This window comes from Leucopleurus acutus (assembly GCF_964270905.1).
Source record: "Leucopleurus acutus genome assembly, chromosome: 11".
Classification (NCBI taxonomy): Eukaryota; Metazoa; Chordata; class Mammalia; order Artiodactyla; family Delphinidae; genus Leucopleurus; species Leucopleurus acutus.
Genome location: NC_139152.1, coordinates 19,622,832 through 19,645,092, shown reverse-complemented (window position 1 = coordinate 19,645,092; position 22,261 = coordinate 19,622,832). Strand labels below are relative to the sequence as shown.

Genomic DNA, 22,261 nt, shown 5'->3' with positions numbered 1-22,261 from the left:
TACAAATGTGTTGACATATAGACCCATTAGATTCTCTAAATGGACATAAAGCTTTTTCTCCTTGTTTTAAGATGTATTTTAGGGGTCCTAAAGTAGATATTATAAGCAGTGTATTTCCATCTGTGCCACGGCGTTATATATAATTATTCTGTGGAAAAGATGGGCCCCTGGTGCATGGTATTTGGCCTTGTGAACATCCCTACAGGCACCGAGTGTTTGCGTTTACGTTAGAAATCACAACGCCTCCTCTTTTACTTTAAATGTCTGTTGTTGAGCAGCCCTTTAGAATTTAAACTGAACCATATTACATTAACAGATAAGTTGAAATTGAAATTCAAAATTACCCCCTAACTTTACCAACTTTTTACTTATTATTTTTATAAGGAAATTATGGAGATTGGCTTTCCTAAATTCAAAATCCCAAAGCATTCCGTTAAATCAAGAGTATTGAAATTCACTTTGAAATTCACTCTTATTTTAAAGCCACATTTGATGAGGTGGGAAAAATAAAAACTGGAACGGATCAGGGGAAAAGCCTAAAGATACTTTAATTGGCAGAGGTTTGAGTTGCTTTTGTTTAGTTACTCACTGTCCTTTTGACAAAGTACACGTTGAAGAGGTTTTGTAAGTGCTGTTGCACTGAAGGACAAACAAGTGTACTTTTCAGTTGAGCCCTTTTCAGTTTTGTTCCTCACACTCCCACCGCTGTTGGAGGCTACTCCTAATGCATTGTGGCTACGGGTTCGTCTATGCAGTCTGTCACTGGAAAATGTCTCTTCTTGCTGAGCCTGCTGGAGTCGAACTTCCAGGCACCCTTTTCCAAGGCACCCCTGTATGGAAATTGACACTCATAAAATGATGATAAAGAAAAGAGTTTATTTTTTAAAGGTCAGGACAAGAAGACACCCTCAAATGCTGTAGAACCGATGTCTTTAGGAATAAGTGTTTTAACTTTAGCACAGAGTACACTGAGTCTGAAGCCTTGTAATCTTTCAACACTAGAGTGAAACGTATTCACCCTCATCTTCGTTTCAAGCGGTATCCATCACAGCGGTTTATCTTGATGTTGTTGATTTCATTAAGTGTTACAGAAAATTAATTTATACTTTCTCAGAAGACCTTCTGACTTGGATTGTAACGGCTCAGGGATTGCCTTTGGGGGATCTTCTTCAGAGTAGGAGGTCCCTGAGCTGAGATCCAGGGCTATCTGTACAAGGATCCCATTCGGCCAAGCAAGCTTACATTTTTCTTTTCAATTAGAACTTGTACTTTCGTTAATAAAATGTAATCATATTTAAGACCATGTCCTTAATGCTCACCCTTCTGTGAACAATCAAGGTGGCCTTCTTTTTTCAGGTGGCTATCTGTTATACAAGAAGAGTACTATTTGATTCCTGCTTATACGTGAGTTTACCTACTGTGAAAATCATTGCAAACTTGTCTCCACACAGTTTACCTACTGTGAAAATCATTGCAAACTTGTCTCCACACAGATGTTTCTAATATTTCCTAAACCTTTCAGATAAATGAGGTACCCCTGTTTTCCTTGTCCATAACTAAAACCCTCGGGTCCAGACTTTGAGTTATAATGCAGGGAGCACTTAAAAAACACCCATTGACCCAGGCTGGACATGGACATTAGGGGAGGGTGCCAGACCTTCTTGCGGCTCGCGTGCCACAGCTTTTGGAGATATCACTTATTCAAGAGTGAAGAGCCAGCCACCTGTTTCTGAGGCCTCTGTTCCCTCACATTAAAGGTTCAGGCCCTTGCTGAATCTTAACACTCTAATCTGGGGAACACACACAGCATTTTTCCGAAGCTGATTTGTCAGACTCGACTAGCTGGAGGATTTTGTGTGTTTGCGCGCGTGTGTGCTTTTCACTCAGTTACCCCTGAGGCACTTGTCACGACTGTGCATATTAAAATTAATCAGACCTCCTAGGCCCATGTGTCTGTGTGTTTCACATGAAGAAGTGGATATCAAGCAAATGCCCTAATTAAATGGGCCTGCTTGGTTTTGTTCTAGTGGATGCTTGGTCTTTTTTTTTTAATAGGAGTTGCTTATGGGGAAGGCACGGACAGCACTAGAGTCGGTGGAGAGCTCACTCAGAGTTTCCTTTGCCACCTGCTCCCAGAGTTCTGAGACCTCAAGGACTCCCAGTGTGCCCTCCTTAACCACCCTTAATGTTGAAGAAAAATATGGCCAAGATCGTGAGGGAGCAATGAGGCTAGGGCAGAACAGGATGAGCATATGACCTGGATATTTGGGTTGATTAAGATAGTCTTTCCTCCATGTCGATAATCTTCGGATACCAGATTGTGCTCCGTGCTCCCACTTTTGGATGATGGAGTTTGACACTGAGGGGAAGATATTATGTAGAATTCAGAGCTAATGCCCTTTCTTTATGCCCTGAATTTGAAAGCCGACTTTTATTCATATATCTTTTCAGGTCATCTACATATCATGTAGAAACCATTTATGAGACAATAAGTAATAAATAAATATATACATATACATACACACACACGTACGTGTGTGTGTGTGTGTGTGTGTGTGTGTGTGTGTGTGTAATTTCACTTTTACTCTGATGTTTTCTGGCTTTAGCTTATTTTCATTTATGTTAGACTTTGATCGTGGCTTTTGGAAAGACTGTCACGGAACATTTGGAAACAAACTTTAATGAAGAGTTAAGCTCAAAACACTGAAAATGTGTCAGGCTGACGAAACAGAGTAGCTTTCTTGTTTGAGTATTTAATGTCATAAATGAGGTAAACTTTTAACACGCTGATCACTGAGCTTATGGATTTTAGTTCCAATTCATGCATATTATTTGGACATTTTTTCATATTTTAGAAAATAGAAACAGAAAATTTTCTTCAGAATATTTCAAATTTGAATTCATATATATGGAATAAAGCATGGAGCCAACATTGGAAACAACTTGAAAAAATCACTTAAGTGTTGAAGAGTTTGGAGTTACAGTTTAGCAGATTTCCAAATAACTACAGCAAGTTATCTGGTAAAAGATTACTCTGGCAGGACATGGTCCGTAAAATTGATTTGTTCCTTTCCAAATTGAAAGGGTTGGACAATTCCAAAAAGCTAACCATTTTTTTTTTTTTACAACTTTTCTTCCTTTCCTCCCATTGTATCTAAGAGGTAAAAGGATCCATCCATTAACCTATATGCTCTCTTTTATATGTGGTCATACAACTCACGTGTAGAGTACTGTATCAACAGTGCCAAGCAACTGTCTGGTACCTGACAGCATCATAGAAACCCCTCCTCTGTTCACTTAGGTTGCTACTGGTTATTTATTAACACAATGCAGACTGTTCAGTGGGTGTATATGAAATAGAAAGAAAAATAAAAGCCCTGAACAAGTAAATACATCTTTCATCATTTCTTTTGTTTGGTGTGTTTACTGTGTGCTATTCTTGGTCAAGATAAGTTGTTTGACAGTTCTGCAAAAGGGTGAGAGGAACCTTTTCTTGAACTTTATCCTTTTGTCTGTAGAAAAAAGTTTTCTATTTGCCATTCTCTTTTCTTTGCAACCTGTCTATATGAAATGTTTTTTTGAAGATTGTTATTGCTGTTAATATGACAAGTACAGGTGATTATGAAACATAAACAGTTTTATCTAATTTGTTTGAAATGGACAGTTAAGAGACTAGAAGTCTAAGACAGATTTCATTTCTAAACTTTTTAATTAGAAGTAGAAAATGAGATATTATAAAATCATCTTTTTACTTCCTTCTAAGAAACAGGCCATTTGTTCTCAGTCCTATATAAGTTTCACTGAAATATTGAGCCTTGATTTAATTTGTGTTTAAGTTCTCTCCTCCCTACATATTAATATAATATCAGTGCCGTGCTCATTGCATAGTATAATTACGGAAGAGATCAGTAGCTGGGAGAGCATGTCGTAATTGAAGACGTCTGTTTATTATAACAGGACAGTGCTTCTAGGCTGGTATTTTGTGTGTTAATAGATAAGAAATGATTTGCTGTTTCAAGATGAATTAAATCTCTGTTTCATAGGCCTTTCTTTTCTGAGAAGTTATGCTTTGTAGAAATTTGCATGAAAAGTTTATACACCATCATGTGACATTAGTCAAATGGAAGACTTGGAAGCAGAAAGTGGTAGAAATGAACAAAATGCACCCTTCTCCCTTTGGAGTTTTGTTTTCTATCTCTGTTTTTTAACCCTAATGTTTCTGCTTCAGTCTTTGCTCCGGCACTCTTATGTATTTTTCACCTCTGTCGAGATGCCATGTTTCAGGGAAGGAAAACACCTAAACAGGGAGGTAGCAATGTTGAGAGCAGCACCCTGTGAGTAGGAGAGGTCGGTTCTCAGCCTTCACATACAGGACAGCACTCCAGACTCCCGGCAGAAGTCATGTCCAGTGGCAGAGTAAAATGGACCAGGATTAGACGTGTGCTGGTTTTGCTGCCTCAGCGCTTTAGTTTAGCTCCGCTTGTCCTGAGTTGCCAGACGGAGGATGGCCACCTCGCTGTTGTGCTTATTTAGTCTTTTCTCCTTCCGGCTCATGGGCATCATTAAGAAGGAACCAAAAGAACTGAAGATAAATTGAAGTTGTGTATTTTTTTAGCACATCTTTTTCACTTCAAGAATATTGTAGTTGGGGGTTAATAGAGAATATTTAAGTCAAAAGCATAGTAAACCTGAGAGTCCTTGTTTTTTCTCTCCATGAATTTTTCTTTTGTTTTCTAAATTTAAGATATTCAAATTAAGAAGATTTGCAAGTTTCAAAGTATATTCCATTAAATAGGGAAATACTGCCTTTTGAAATGGTTTATCTAAATTTCAAACAATGTGACCCCTTCTGAAATAGTGTCTAATAATTGCTTTTGAAGACAGCATTAAAGAAATATTAAATCTCTATCACTGTCAGTTATTTTTATCTACATCTATGCTCACATACACAGGAAAAAAATCTTGCCAACTCTGTTAGATCTCCAAAATTTCCCTAGAATTAAAGAATACACACACACACACACACACACACACACACACATACAATAAATATAATAAGTTATAATTAGATTTTAGGAGCACTTATCTCAGTCAATCTCTAAACTAAAAAATTTTGGCCTAGAACAAATTTTGACAAAAAGAAAATACACAGATAAGGATCTCAGTACAGAACAGAACCTCCCATTCTGTTTTGTTTTATTTTTTCATTACCTTTGGACTCCTGCTAACATCCTGTGTAAAGTCTCTCTTGATACCCAAGAGAGTCAATACCTCCTTTCTCTGTAATCCCTTTGTTTTCTGTTTGCTCTCCTATTCACTCTTTTCTCTCGTTCTGACAGAAAACACTTATTGAGGTTCTATTATATGCTAGTTATTTTATAGGTGAATGAGGACAGAGATCAAAGACACAGTTCCTGTCCTTAATTTGCTCATGGTTTTTTTGGGGAAACAAACCATGTGACTTCATGGTAAAAGGCACTGTGAGTGAGGGGGTACTGGAGGCTCTGTAAGTAGAGGGGGTGGCCTTACACCACAAGTGAGCATATAATTAGTGCCTATAATTATTTATCCTCTAAATTGAATTAGTATTTACATATTGATGGACATATCTTTGTTTATGTCACCTGTGGAGGTCATGTGGCTATTATGACTGCTTTAGCCAATCCTGTTTACATGCTGGAGCAGAAAGCTGTTACAGTATTCACTGGATCTCTCTCTCTATGACATAACTTCTTTTAAAAAAAAATTATTTATTTAGTATTTTTGGCTTCATTGGGTCTTTGCTGCTGTACACAGGCTTCCTCTAGTTGCGGTGAGCGGGGGCTACTCTTCGTTGCAGTGCGCGGGCTTCTCATTGCGGTGGCTTCTCTTGTTGTGGAGCACGGGCTCTAGGTGCGTGGCCTTCAGTAGCTGTGGCTCGCAGGCTCTAGAGCGCAGGCTCAGTAGTTGTGGCGCATGGGCTTTGTTGCTCCGCCGCATGTGGGATCTTCCCGGACCGGGGCTCGAACCCGTGTCCCCTGCGTTGGCCAGTGGATTCTTAACCACTGCGCCACCAGGGAAGCCAACTATGACATAACTTCTTTTAATGTTGTTTTCCTCATCATCTCATCTTTTCTGGATATTTTCAGGTTATTGATTTCTGCTTATCCACAGCTTTCTGGGAAAAATGTACAACCCTAAGGAGATATTCTAATTGCTTCCCCCCCAGGTTCTCAAGCTAATAAGCCTATACGTATAACGTATTATTTCCCCTTTATCCATCTTTAGCCTTTATTCACTAAAATAGTAGAGGATATTATCTTTGAATTCTTGTTTTAGCAGAATGGTCTTTGGAAAGTTGAGCCAAAATCATGGTACTAATAATGGGTGCATAGCCTAAACCTTATGCAGAGAGCTAAAATACACTTAGCTTTGTAAGTTCCTGATTCATGTACTGATCCATTCTCAAAATTTAAACGCTTAGCCAAAACGTTGTTTACTCTGTAATTATAACCTCATTTTTTTGTTTTCTTTTTTGCGGTACGCAGGCCTCACTGTTGTGGCCTCTCCCGTTGCGGAGCACAGGCTCCGGACGCGCAGGCTCAGCGGCCATGGCTCACGGGCCCAGCCGCTCCACGGCATGTGGGATCTTCCCGGACCGGGGCACGAACCCGTGTCCCCTGCATCGGCAGGCAGACTCTCATTCACTGCGCCACCAGGGAAGCCCTATAACCTTACTGCTGTACAACAGAGTGATTCAGTTATACATATATATATACATTCTTTTTCATATTCCTTTCCATTATGGTTTATCATAGGATATTGAATATAGTTCCCCGTGCTATACAGTAGGACCTTGTTCTTTATCCATTCTATATATACCAGTTTGCATCTGCTACTCCCAAACTCCAAATCCATTCCTCTTCCACACCCCTCCTCCTTGGCAACCCCAGTCTATTCTCTATGTCCCTGATTCTGTTTCTGTTTCATAGATAGGTTCATTTGTGTTACATTTTAGATTCCACACATAAGTGATATCATATGGTATTTGTCTTTCTCTTTCTGGCTTACTTCACTCTGTATGACAGACTCTAGGTCCGTCCACATCTCTACAAATGACCCAATTTCATTCTTTTTTATGGCTGAGTAGTATTCCATTGTATATACGTACCACGTCTTCTTTATCCATTCATCTGTCGATGGACATTTAGGTTGTTTCCATGTCTTGGCTATTGTGAATAGTGCTGCTTTGAACATAGAGGTGCATGTATCTTTTTGAATTATAGTTTTGTCTGGATGTATGCCCAGGAGTGGGATTGCTGGATCCTATGGTAATTCTATTTTTAGTTTTCTGAGGAACCTCCATACTGTTTCCACAGTGGCTGCACCAACATCCTCAACAGTGAAGGAGGATTCCCTTTCCTGCACACCCTCTCCAGCATTTGTATAACCTCAATTTTAAACAAAACTGCTTGAATTCTAAGACATACAAGTATATAACAGGTACACATAGAAGCAAGTATTAATACATTTTTCCTGACATCCTCACATGTCATGTGGCAGTTAATAAAATGCAGTCCATATTTTTCTTAAATTATTTGCCCAAAGAAAAAGAGACAATGGTGGAGCAGCCTCGGGATGTGGAAGTAGACATTTAATTTCTTCTCAAGAGTGGAAAAAGGGCCTCAGTTGGCATGTGATGTGCTATTTGCGCCATCCTATATATTTTATTGGGTCTCGCAGAGACCTATATTAAACTGGGTGGGTGGGTCAGCCTGCAGCTGCAGTGAGCTCGCTTCCTGTCTTACTCTCCAGCCTCTTTTCTCATTTCCTACCATTCCCTACATCACTCTTTATGACTTTTGTTCTAGTAAAGCCAAATTGCCTATGGCTTTTCACAGCTACCATGCTTCTCTTTGCATATGATGTCTGTTTGCAATGCCTTTTACCTTACTTCGCACCTGGGTTATGGCCATTCATTCTGAATACTTAGTTGGTTTCACCCCTACCAGAAATTTTCTGCTAACTCTAATTGCCCCCATCCTCCCTCCCTTAAGAAATTGTATTCTCTCTCCCCTCCACTGGATTTTGACCTCCTAAAGCAGTGGTTGGCAAACTGTGACCTGTAGGCCAAATCTAGGCTGCGAGCCTTCAAGAGAAGACTACTTTACGACATGTGAACATTATGTGAAATTTAAATTTGTATCTTTAAATAACGTTTTATTAGAACAGCGCCATGCTCATTCATTTACGTATGGAGGTAGTGTCCTGTAATGTACTTTTGTGATGTAATGGTAGAGTTGATTAGTATAGCCTACGAAGCCTGAAATATTTGCTCCCTGGCCCTTTACAGATAGTCTGCCAACCCCTGTCTTAGAGGGCAGGAACAGAGTCTTGGTCACCCCATTATCCAGAGTTCCTAGCACAGTGACTCCTAATTCAACGAGTTAATTGAATGGTTGAATAAGTGATCTCCGACCTGAAGCAAGGCATCCACCCCAGGGTTTCCAGCTCTCTTCTGAAAGGAAGTCTAGTAAAGGAAATACTGAATTATGAAGATTCAGATGCTAGATTTTCCTCTATCATTATCTGGGTAACCTTGGACAAATGCTTCATTTTCCTTTATTTGAAAATAAAATTATTTCATTAGGTGAGTTTTATAGTTCTTTCTAGATATAAAATTCTAGCAATATATTAATGTTTTATTAAGTCAATATGCAAAAGAAGTTAAAAAAACAGAATTGTGGAGAGCTCATATTTTATTAAGAAATATGAGCAAGAAGAAGAACAGAACAGTGAACTCTCACTAAGCTGTTATATACCAGGTTAATCATTGGTGTTGATTAGGTGTTCTGTAGTAATCCAAATAGAAATAAAGTTTGCTGTTGGTCTGTACTATGAATCTCTAGTACTAAGGCATTGGGAGAGAAGATAAGATCTTTTGTTGTAAGACTTATGGCTTATAATTTATTTGCATTGCTTTGAGTGAAAATTTTGTCCAAATAATGAAAGGCAGATATTTTAATGTTAGTTTTTGCTAGAATCCTGAATTGTCCTATGTTTACTTCTCTTTTTTTTAAATCATGCCTCTCTCTCTTATATGAACCTGCCTCTCCAGAGATACTGCAAGGGAGATAAAGAGCAGTGTTGATAACCAACCTGTACACCTTATTTTATAGATTTTGAGAGTTACAGAGTCCTTATATCTCTAAAGTGACTTCTTTAATTCTAATAGGGGTGCCCGCTATAATCTTGGACAGTGATAAAGGTATCTTGAATGAAAATATCACAACATAAAGATTCTTTGGATGAAAACCTTTCTTGCAATTTGTACCTATTTCTAAGCTATTTTAAAAGGCAAACAAAATTAGACTTTTGTTTTAAAATATTCGTACTTCCATGAGAATATTCCTGAGTAAAATTGATCATCACATAGCCCATAAACATAGTACAGGTAAAAGAACTAAAATGTTCTTTTAATGTTTCCATTAAAAGCTGCTAAAGGAAGTGGAAAATGTATGTGTATCTCTGAAGAACTTCAGAAAACAATATTTTCTAGAGGTTCTGTGTCAACTTTTATGAAATAGCCTCAAGAAATAACTTAATAAATAGAGAATTTTGCAGAGTCTCCTCACTTGTAGTATTAAGGTCCTGCTGCTTTGTACAATCTTTTCCATTGCCTTCTATAGGAATCGCCTATTGAAGTGCTACAACCCTTCAGTATGGGACATCTCACTGTGGAAGAGAATAAATTTCCTATAAACCCACTTGCTTCAGTGTTTGCTATATGGTCTATCATTGAATCAGGTCAGCTACCAGCAAGTATATAAAGGGCAATTCAAGAGAACCAATTTCAATGAGGTCAGAACATGCAATGTGTAAAACATTTTTAATTCTACAAGGGATATGTGTTAGGGGAAATTAGTATTATTGCTACTACTTCCAGTTTCCTCATTCTGTTTTTCACTGAACACACATTTGCCAAGACCCTATTTCTCTATTTGGAATTCTGAATGTTATTAAAAGCATAGCTGAAGCACATCTATGAATAAATATTCTTTTAATTTAAAAAATAAAAAACATTTTAATACTCTTACATTCCCATTTGGATTTTTTTTCATCTGAAAAATCTACTGTTGCTTAAATGTCAAGATTCACCGTGTGATTTTAAAGGAAAAATATTTCCCTTATTTTGCTGCATTTGATATAATTATGGCCTAATTAAATGTCAAAATATTGGTAGCATTGTTTGTTAAAATGTATGAACTTATTTCAATAAGAATAATTTAGCAATCAACTGTCAAGTTACATTCGTAATGTATAAGGAGGCTATTTTACTAATTGTTGTGTATAGACATACACATTCTAGAACTCAGAAATTATTAACTTCCTTACGAAGATGCAAGTATGCATGCTCTTTCTTCTATAGCAAAATGGTACATGGATGAGGAATGACAGTTTAAAAAATACATAGTTTGTGTCTAAAACAAAATAAGCATTTACTTGCTGAAGATAGGTTTCTACCTGCGATGATGATTACAGAACAACATGTGCTTTTATCAAAAGACATTTGAAACGCCTTCTTTCTATATGTTTGCTTTTTGGTTTCCTGAAAACATTCAATGTTCGGAAAAATTCTGTGATTTTTTATGTAGGTGAGCGAGCCGATGCTTCTGCACCCTTCCTTTTCCTTATCATCTTTGGGTGTCCCTGAGCTCTCCCCAGGCTGAGACAGATGGCTGCTGGTTTAGTTCTGTGTGTGGGAGAGAGGGACTTCCACATGTGATTTTTACCATTTGGTAGTAATTAGTTTGTTGTATAAATTAACATTAACTGAACCGTTCTTCAGGCATTGTTTGTAATTATCTTCTTTGAGTCTCTGAGTTGTGTAAAGAGATAAAAAGCAGGGAAGAAATTGTTCTTTATTTTATAGAAGTTGAAGACTCTATCATTAGACTGAATAGATCAACAATTATTGTTTGTATACCCAATAGACCAAAAACTTTGAAATAACTGTAAAACAGAAAAACCAAAAAAAAAACCCCAAAACTTGGAACCTAATGCTTTAGAAATACAGTTACATTTTCGCAAAAGGTGTGATTTTTATTTTAAGACAGAACTGAGTATAAGAGAAAAATGCAATACAGTTTGAGGTATTTTTCTTCACATCATTTAGCAAATAATTTCTTTTAATTCTCACAGTAACTTCCACTTGAAGGTCACTATCTGTCTTATCTTTTTATTCTTTATGTTACATACTCTGTTTAGATGCTTTCAAATAGAAGCATTTTCATGTACATTTTATGAGAAGCGTATATTTTTCTTAGATATAGTATGTCAATATTCATCTTTTTAGGCAGAGCTATTCACTAGTAAGTGGGATTTTGATAATTCAGGTTTTAAACTCTGTGGAGTCACCATTTCCTCTCCCTCCATCCCAAATAAAGATATTGGATATGAAGAAAACAAACAATAAGCAACCTATACTTCTTAAAATTCCCCTTCAGTTTGGTTTTGGCCTGGCTCATGTTATTTCTAGGTTTGAAATTTTCTTCTTGTGTCTTTCTCTAAAGAGATCTAATAAGTAGTACAATATAACAGATTGTCCTTTAAAGCATAAATGTTTCTTTCTGAAAAAACATTTCCATCTCTGTTTTTTCTTTGGAAATTGCTCTAAGAAACTACCGAGAAGAACAAATTATTGCTGTACATATTTTGACCCAAAGTATTTAAAGTATGTCATTGCACTTTTACTGTCCATAACACAGTCATAACTTTGATGTTGACAAAAGCCTCAGTCACACCAGAGTTAATATGTATGTTGACCTGCTATTAGATTATTAATAAAAATAAAAATGTATGCTATAAGTAGCTATACTCTATCATACAATTTTAGATACTGATCAGGTGTTATATGTAGAAAATATACCAATAGTAATTTATTTCTTTGCTTTTAAAAAAATATTATTGCAGTTGATTTCATGGAATACAATTATTTGCGTCTCAAAGATTTAAAAAATCCCAATACAATTGCAAATTATTTGGAATAATAAGAACAGTTTCCCCTTATTTAGAATGGCTATGCTTTTACTGCACTTTTTTTTTTTTAGTGAGTGAACAAACTTAAGGCACTTTTTTTTTTTTTTTTTTTTTTTTAGTGACTAAGTGGGAGATTTATTCCTGAAATGCAGGATGGTTCGACATATGAAAATCAATGAATGTAATATAGCTCATTAACAGAACGAAGGAAAAATTTTAAAGAATAGAAAATATATAAAGTATGTTCTTAGGCAACAATGAAATTAAACTAGAAAACAATAACAGAGGTATGCCTTTAAAATTCCCAAATATATGGAAATTATAAACAGCTCACTTTTATTAAAATTAAGGCACTTTAAAAACTGGGTTTTGTTTTGAGTTGTTGGATAAGCCATTCACATATTTATATTGTTCTGAGGTTAAGAGAGAGATGCTTTTTTTTCTTTCTTAATTAGAGTGTTTTAAGAAGTTTCTGGATTACTACAGATGTTTTCTTTTTTTAAGTATTTCTAATACAGAACTTATTTTTATGAAATAGGAAAGCTAGAAGTACTATATGCCTAGAAGTTGGCCTACCCCTAAAGTGTATCATCTTGCATTTTCCGTAATTAACCAAGATTCTAAATCATGCTCCTCCTTTAAATGTACATCGCTATTGACAATTTTAAAAGCTCCAAAGTTTCTGAATTTTCAAAAATCTTGCCTCCTCAAAATAGCTTATGCGCATTTATTTTCCCCAAATGAGAAAAAAAAATCATTATTGTCTTATCTCTTTATTTTGGCTGTAAGTCAGATAAACATAAAATCCTTATGTTTTGCGCTTTTCAAAATCCGGAGCTGGCTAAGAAAGAAGCAGCCTTAATCCTGAAGATATTTCCTTCCCCTGCTTCACCGGATAGAAGTATATTTTCTTCTAAATTGGGCAGTATAGAATTTGTTAAAATTCTGAAGGGCAAACTTTGTGTCTACTCAGAATCATTCCATATATTGTGTGTTCCCTGTAAATGATATTAGTATAATTTTGGCACAGTATTTGAATAGAACAGTTTTTGATTTGTACATGTTAGGATTCTTAATATTAGGCCAAAATATTCCTCTGTGTGAGAGAAAATAGTCTTTATGTTCCTCGAGTAAATTTAGATCCTCATTCCTGGAAGGGAAGCAAAATAAACACTTCTGCTTCCAGTCTGATTTTGTTTCATTTATGTACTTGTGTTCATAAGAGCATATAAATCTAGGCTTACACGCACCTTTTGAGGAAATCACAGTATTCTACCATCCCCACCCATACAAAGGAAACCATTTTTTCGTTATTCTTCAATTCAACATTTTTATTTAATATTTCTTTTTTTGTTTTTAGATTAAAACAATCCACTATTGACAAATATCCTACACAAAAACCAACTCCGAATAATTTTTTTGGCAGCCGTGTGAAATGCAGACTCCTGTATGACATGATATATCTTGGATCCAAAGACAAAAAGGGAAGAAAAAAAAAAGCAGCTCTTCTGTGGCTGTGGCCATGAAGCTCAAAGAGAATACATTAATTAACCCAAGAGAATTTCTAGGGAGCTGTAGCGAGTAGCCGTAGCTTTGAAATCTAGTGATCTCTATCCACTGTTGGGTTTGGGTCAAAGACCTTGGACAGAGAAGGAAAAAAGGGAAGGAGGTATATTATAGGAACCAGATGTTAAAAACTGATAAAGCCTGACCAGCCCCCTGCTGCTGAAATCTACCCCACCTCCATCAAAAAGGTGACATTCTTCTCTGAAGCCCCTCTGTCCTTCGAGGAGAGAAAGAGACACAATTCTGGCTCTGCATTTTTCCTTTGGCCTACCTTGTCGAATGGACCTAGAAGACTAAACAGGTGTTATCTACTTTTGATTTCAGTGCATTTAAATTAATCCTGTCAGCTCAGCTGTTAAAACAACTGTCATCTCCAGCTGTTAGTAATTTTCGACTGGGCACTTTCACAGGTTGCCAAGATCTGAGCCTGCATCGTGTGTCTTTCTGAATGCAGTAGAGTAACAATTGTGGGTTTTTTAAAGGGGCTTGTATTGTGATGCTGCACACATGAAATGATCGTAATAACAATAATTTCCAAAGACTCTCTGGTGCCATGTTTTGTGGTATATAAATAAACCATGTGCTGAATGCCACTCCTATCTATATTCTGTGGTGTGTTACATAACTTCCTGGAGTTTTTAATCCAGTGACCAATAAGTCAACTTGGAAAGCATAAAAGAGGGAGGTCTGATAAGTTAAGAGACAGAGATAGTAATGCACCTGCTTGTGATGATTTCTGTGTTTCCAGAAACAATAGTTGCTTCAGGTAGATTTATGGTTTTTCTTTCACTCACTGAAATATTCAGGAAAATATTTTGTTACTTTTTAACAGTTTGAGTAACTTCTCTTTCAGGCCAAAGACAAGGTTTCTAGCTAGATCTCCTCCTATTGAAATTTTAAATCATAAGAGGCATTTATAGCACAGTTTCAGTATTTAAGATCTCTTTCAGTTAGTGTGCACTCAAAGCTAATATTGTGGAGGAGAGGAAAGGCTATCAGGAAATTCAGTCTATTATCAACAATTGGAACCCACTAAAAATGTGCAGTAATCTCAACTCTATTAAAAAAAAAGATTTTCATTTGCCACTGATGTAACCATCTGGAACCAATGAGTTTTCCTCCTATCCTAACCTTATACATTGTAAAATGGAAAAATTATAGGTTTTCTGTTTCTTTTACAAAGTCTAAATTTGGGTTAGTTTTTACTGTTAAAATGTATGCTTCCAAAGAAAAATAAATATATGTGACAAATTAATTTTAAATTGTTTGTGTTTAGGATAATATAATCAGATCAATAATGAAAACAATTTTCAGTAAAAGGTACCAGTCATAAAATTTCTGGTTAGCTTAAAATATTTTATTTGAATTTATATAATACTGATGTCGAATAACTGTGCTCTACATTTATTAATTTCTAAGGAATTTCTGATTCCACATTTTAATTTATGAAAGTGTAGCTAATTTTTGAGAGGATATTACATGCACAGGGTAAATAGTAAAAAATGTAATAAAATGTGTATAATGGAAAATATTTCTCCTTCCTACTCCTGTTCTTCACTCACCCAATTTCAGTTCTAGAATGATTCATGTAACGTTTTCTCCTTGTATCTGCAGAGATATTTTGTGCATACACATGTAGAAATTTGAGTGTGTATGTGAAGAGGCATATACATCAGAAGGATATTATACACACACATACACACACCCTAACTTGGATGCCATTACACCTGGTTTTACATATGCCAGAATTTGTAACTATATTGTTTGTGACATTATTGTTATAGAGAAATTAGAAACTTTCTAAATGTCAGGGGACTAGCTATATTATTGTGCATTCATAGATGGATTTCTGTGAGATCATTAAACATTAGGGAAATTTATCCATAGAGATATGGAAAGATATCCATGATTTATATTTTAAGTTCAAAAAGTTGCATAATAGCAAATATAGGATTATAGTATTTTTAAAGTATGTATGTGTGTTTGTATACAAATTTATTTTAAGTATTAAATACTTATCTAAAGCATACATATGTTATTAATACATGTTTCATTTTGGATATTTACTTTGACTGTTTTCTATTAATATTTGACTAATTACTAGGAATTAGATCTTTTAAAAAATGAGCAATCTTTAGTAATGCTAAAAGAATTACTGATGGATTTTGCTTTTAGTTTCTATAAACATTAATTTACATAGGAAGAAAGAGTCATTAAAAATGTAGGAAATATATATGTGTGGGCACTAAATTAGAGGTGATGGGGTGGAGATGGGGGCAGTACAGAGGACCATAGGAAAGACATAAAAATGGTATTAGATTGAAATATAGAGTTAGCTTTGCTTCTTTTATTTCCAAAGCTGTATTTGCGGGAATATCTCCCTTTAAAATTTGACGAAAAAGAGGAAAAAACAGAATATGCTTTTGCTCACACAAGCATACACACATAAGGAGTCTGAATTGTGAAAGAGGCATGCTTTGCTCAAAAATACTGTAACATATTTGAATTAATAAGATGCTCTTTGTATTAGTTTCCTAGGACTGCCATAACAAAGTACCACAAACTAGGTGGCTTAAAACAATGGAAATTTACTCTTTCACAATTCTGGAGGCTAAAAGTCTGAAGTCAGGGTGTCAGCAAAGCCATGCTCCCTCTCAGAGCCTCGGTAGAATCCTTCCTTGCTTCTTCTTAGCTTCTGGTGGTGATCATAGCCTTGGCATTCCTTGGCTTGCAGCTCTATCACTCTCATCTCTGCGTCAGCTGTCACATGGCGTTCTCTCTGTGTGTCTGTGCTTTTACGTGGCCATCTTCTTATAAGGACCCCAGACATATTGAATTAGGGCCCACCCTAACGACCTCATCTTAACTCGATTAAATCTGCAAAGACCCTATTTCCAAATAAGGTTAGATTCCCAAGCACGAGGTGTTAGGGCTTCAGCATAACTTCCTTGTGGACAGCAGTTCAACCCATAACACTCTTAAAAGTACAAGCACAAATGGATAGATAAACCAACTGACCATTCATAGATTGCTGTGAATTTATTTAACCACAGTCTATTTTAAGTTGATATACAAAAATAAACAGTGGAGTATAAAAGAGGAATACAAATCTTAGTTTGTACAAGCATTGACATAGGGCACTCCACCTAAATGGACTCTTCAGTGAGAAGTCTGGACACCTAAAAGTTGACCTAAAGGCCCTGGGTAGATATCTGATGTGGAAAAAAAGGTAGGAAATTGTGCTGAAAGGAAGATGAGACCATTGCAAAGTAAAACAAACACACTCCTTTTCCTTGTAGCAGAAAATGCCTGTGTGCCCCTGAATGCCATCTTGTTGCCCGAAGATGCAGATCCTGGCCTAAGTGTAGTCGTTAGGAAGATTACAGTACCTTGTGACTAGAAAAGCTACATAGTTTGTGGATTTTTTTTTAATAAATAAATTTATTTATTTATATTTTTGGCTGTGTTGTGTCTTCGCCACTGCACGCGGGCTTTCTCTAGTTGTGGCGAGTGAGGGCTACTCTTCATTGTGGTGCGCAGGCTTCTCATTGCGGTGGCCTCTCTTATTGCAGAGCACTGGCTCTAGGCGCGCAGGCTTCAGTAGTTGTGGTGCGTGGGCTCAGTAGTTGTGGTGCACAGGCCTAGTTGCTCCGCGGCATGTGGGATCTTCCCGGACCAGGGCTCGAACCCGTGTCCCCTGCATCGGCAGGCGGATTCCCAACGACTGCGCCACCAGGGAAGCCCCTTTGTGGATGTTTTATTGTTACTTGTATTCCATTGTTACTGGGATTGTGACTCTGTTTTGCCAAACACCCTATTGTTTAAAAAACAAAGCCAGAAATTACTGCAATTTGCTAAATAAAACTCTGTCTTTTCCCATCCATGTCACTATTCTTACTACTACCACTGTAGGAAATTTTTTTAATGGAACAAGGATAATTTTTACATTGTAATAGCACTCAGGTTCTGGTTTACATTTTACATTGATTCCAGTGCTATAAAACAAAGATCAAAAGAAATGTTTGAGTAAAGCTGACTCAAGTGAACCCCTCTGTATTTATGTCAGTGTTAAACATGTCTCCACCACCTATTAGGAACCGAGTGTTGCAGTCAAAGCCAGTCGTCCCATCTGAGTGCTCAAGACTGGGGAAGAGAAGACGTCCGGGCATCCGCTTGACCTTTACTCTGGGAGCATGGGTGTCTTCTGTATTCCAGCCCTGTGCCTTCTCACACACGCCATTCTTAGGAGCAGTGCCGAGAAATGTTAGGTCTAAGTGTAGAAGACTGATTTTCCACTGAACTACGGAAGGTTAATGGAAGAGAAAAAAACCCAAGAAGGGAAATGGAAGAGTCTCACTTTTCCTTGGCTCTATAAGGCTATTATTGTGAGTCAAAACAGAGAAAGAATTGAAAGGATTGCCACTTGCCTTTTTTTCTTATGGCTTTTGCCAGAAAAAAAAAAACGCAATTACTCATAAAACTATGTAAACCTTAAAATATTCCCAATTCCATAAATTCAAAGAATGTATTACAGTGATGTATTCTATCTGTATCTACAATCCCCTTAGAAGAGTGGTGAGCGAATGCTTTACGCTGTCTCATCAGGCAAATTTCACAATTTAACTGCACATACAATAAATTATTCACTCAAATATTAAATTTCAAGGTTATTAATAGGAAGTGATAGCAGTGTATAGAAAACTTGCAGGCTGCTAAAACTTTCACTTGGATGATAATCTTGACTTTGTTATGTATATTTACATAGACCAGTCTGATTCTTGTCTATCAAATTGTGAAGACATTGTATTGGGGCTGTATAAAATGAATAAACCCATTTCTCTTCTAATGGTAGAAAATAGAAACATAAAAGTCATAACAAACTAATTTTGATTAGCTTGAAAGAATGTTACTAACCTTAGTAATGCTACTTTTTAATAACATAATAACATTTATGGAGCATATAGTTTTTTTTCTCAGGCATCATATACTATATACGTTTTCTTTATCTATCTCCCTATTTACCTACCTATATGCCATTATAGTAGAGAAAACTGATGTCTAGATGGGCTAAATACATTGACTACAAAGTTAGAAAAAGCAGGGCTTGAATTAGAGCTGTCTGATGCAAAATATTATCCATTAAAACTATATCATTTCTTACAGCTTCAAGTAATATGATGAGCACAGTTAATATGAATGAATTTTTGAAGTAATGAATGAGTTCATTCATTCCCTCATTCATTTCACAGACTCTTTTAAACAGCTGGGCTCACAAAATACTGTGACATAAAACAAGTCACATGCCAACTTTATCACATGAAACATTACATTCTTGTGATGAAGACTTTTTTTTCAAGTGTATCAATAGCTATATGCAATGATAGGTAGCTAGTGAAAAAGCCAGATATCAGGAAATGATAAATTCCGTTAAAAAAGGCAGAGATATCTTGATGGAGAAAAAAATGGATTATTTCATGATAGAGTGATGTCACTGAAGATGGCCAGTATCTGAATAGGAAGAGGTGGGGGAAGACGCTCTAGGCCTTTGCCGAGGGGGGCTGGGTTGGGGTGAATAGTTTAATAGTTTAACGCACAGAGGTTAAGTGCATCAGGTGTCATCAGGGGAAATAAATAAGTTTACTGGAGACATAGGACAAATAAATCGAGGAAAGGAAAACAAATTATATTCTAAATGTAGTTTAGGGTCAGGTTTGAGAAGCTCTAAATGCCACACTAAGGAGTTGAAATGCATTGAAAAGCTCAAAAATCATTTTCATCATTTATTATTGCACCTTACTACATAGTTGCTTGAGTTACTTTTGGCTAACGGTGATTAACGAACAGTAGTGTCATGGATGTCCTGATATAGATCAATATCTATGGATTTTTTTTCCATTTTAATAGGATTTTAGGTACCATAGATAGTGTTGGTACTAAAGATAGTGTAATTAGTTAGCCCCAAGTTTAGACGATGTATCTACAATGGATTTTATGTTGCTTTTTTATAGAACTTGTATTTTACTGTAATCCTTGTAATACTTATTTCTTCCATGAGATTTTAAGTATTTTGAGGCCAGGAAGCTTGTTTATTTACTAAATATCATGTACTGAAGCAGACTTCAGTACATGATAGTTGCCTAATTATTGTTTATTGAATGAGGGGATTGGTGAAATGTTGGATGCTTGGTAAAGTAATTATTTGCTAAATGGATAAAATTTAAGCAAACAAAACTCAAGTCACAACTCTCTGTCTTCCTCTTCTGGCAGCTCTATCTGAACAGACATTCATATCTGAGGTTTTGTCACCATATCATAGGTTTTCACACTGCTGAGATATTATTCTTGTTGTACCATCTTTATGAAGCTTTTAGCCCTTCACTTTACAGGATAATGTTTATAAGTCCTTTCAAATTCAGCTGAACATTACCTCTTCTAAGGATTTTCTTACCTCTTGTCAGGCTGGTTAGAAATTTGGCCTCTGTGCTCCTGTTTTATCCTTACATGAGATTTACTTTTTATACCTGATATCATTTAATCACTCTATTTCACAGTCTCTTTCTCCACTAGACTATAAATGTCTTGAAGGCAGGGACTATATCATTTCATTTTTGTGTTCTAAGGCTAATACAGTACTTGGTAGATAGCAAATTAGTATTAAGGTTTTTTTTTTTTTTTTTTTTTTTTTTTGCGGTATGCGGGCCTCTCACTGTTGTGGCCTCTCCCGTTGCGGAGCACAGGCTCCGGACGCGCAGGCTCAGCGGCCATGGCTCACGGGCCCAGCCGCTCCGCGGCATGCGGGATCTTCCCGGACCGGGGCACGAACCCGCGTCCCCTGCATCGGCAGGCGGACTCTCAACCACTGCGCCACCAGGGAAGCCCTAGTATTAAATATTTGATGAAAGAATGATGGATTAAAGATTGGGAGATTTGTTAGGAGGCTATGAGAGTGCTCTATAGCAGAGGCAGTTAAGACCTAAACAAGGTTTTTGTCTTTACGAACTGAGAGGGAAGTAAGAATTTCAGAACTATTGAAGGGTAAAAATTAATGAAACGTGATGGCAGATGTTATGTGAAGACAAAAACAGAGAGAAGTTAAAGATGCAAAGTGACTGGCAATATGTAGGCGCCATTAAACGAAATGGAGAAACCAAGAGTCGGACCTGATTCTTTGTTGAGACAGATGATGAGTCCTCTTCTGGACATAACCATTTTGAGGTACCACTGGGCAATACTGAGATGTTCGGCAAGTAGTTAGTAAGAAACTGGAATTTGAAAGAGGTCAGGAAAGGACGTAAGAATTTGCAAACCATTCACATAGTAGTGATAGTTGAAGTGGTTGAGTGCAAGAGATTATGATAGAGAGTTTAGAGGAGAGAAGGATGACTGAATCTTGTGGTACACCTGCTTATGGCACATTCAGGAGAGTAACAGAAAATAGTGAGAGAAGAAAACAAGGAAAGAACAATTTCAGGAAAGTTAAATTTGAATTGAATATAGTTTTCTATGGTTTTCTTCCCAGCTTTATTGAGTTGTAATTGACAAAACTGTAAAATATTTAAGATATACATATACATTGTGAAAGGATTTCCACCTCTAGTTAATTATGTAGTTTCAAGACTATTGGAGGAGAATGGCTAGAGTATTAGTTGTTAACAGTATAATATTCTATAATGTGGTTTATAAGCAGGTAGTTATTGATCTAGTCTGAAGCCAGATGGCAGAGGATTAAGAACACAAAAAGGAAAGCAAGTAAAATGGTAAATCATGTGAGTATCAGAGTTAAGATAAATAATTGTCTATTGGGCATTTCTACTTTCACCTAAAATAGCATACAAACCCATGGAGGATGCTCATGTGGACTGTATTGAAATGTACTGTTGAAACACATACATTTCACAAACAACTACAGTTGTCACTTATCTTTCCTGTGTACCTGGGAAGACAAAGGTTAGGGTAAACGTTTTGAATATTCTACTTTTCAGTGTTAATGATAATCACACAGCCAAACCATGTTGATTTCCATGAGTGAATCATGTTTTATGAATGTGTTATATTTTGAGATAGACGACTCCAGAGTTAGTAAATATATGAGGAATCTGAATGGCTAGTGTTTTTAATGAAAGTTATATGGTGAATATCCATTGACTTGCCCCTTTATAAAAGCATGAATCAGGTTTCATGTTTAAAAAAGTAAAAAGAGAATTAAATGTCCCCTAAAGTGTGTTCCATGTCTAGTAGTTTGAATTTTACATTTGTAGCATATATTACCTGAAGAGGGCTTTCTCCTTACGATAGCTGAGGGTAGATTGTGAAAACCATCATCTTCTTTACCAGGATTGCGAGGACATGGTAGTAGCAGAGATAGTGAAATGAACAAAAATACCTTATTTGTTTCCCCTAAGTATAGAATTTTGTCAATACAACCAAAAGCATGAAAATCATTTACATCTGAAGGCAGCAATAGGAGTGAAATCTAAATCCATGTACCACTGTAAATTACTTGATAGCAATCAACTGAAACTATGTGTAAATAAAATTTTGATATAAAAGTAAATAATGTTTCAAAGTGTGGAGAAAACCCTAGGTGTAAGAATTCATGCTTTGCTAAAAAGTAAAATGTTGATTTATAACATAGGCGAAATCTTATGACCTAATATTTGACTACATCAAGCTGAAT

At 36.4% G+C, this 22,261-nt stretch overlaps 1 protein-coding gene across 16 annotated transcripts in view; it reads left to right on the top strand.

The window, feature by feature from the left end:
- Positions 1-22,261, top strand: part of SOX5 (SRY-box transcription factor 5) — a 994,587-nt gene that overhangs the window by 706,051 nt on the left and 266,275 nt on the right. Inside the window, exon 1 of one of the 16 annotated variants that reach the window (XM_082849632.1) lies at positions 3,360-3,476. The exons of the other annotated variants lie outside the window; for them this stretch is intronic. The gene's annotated coding sequence lies outside the window, so the exon portion shown is untranslated. Of the gene's footprint in view, positions 1-3,359; positions 3,477-22,261 lie in introns of those variants that run through there. 16 annotated transcript variants of the gene reach the window in all.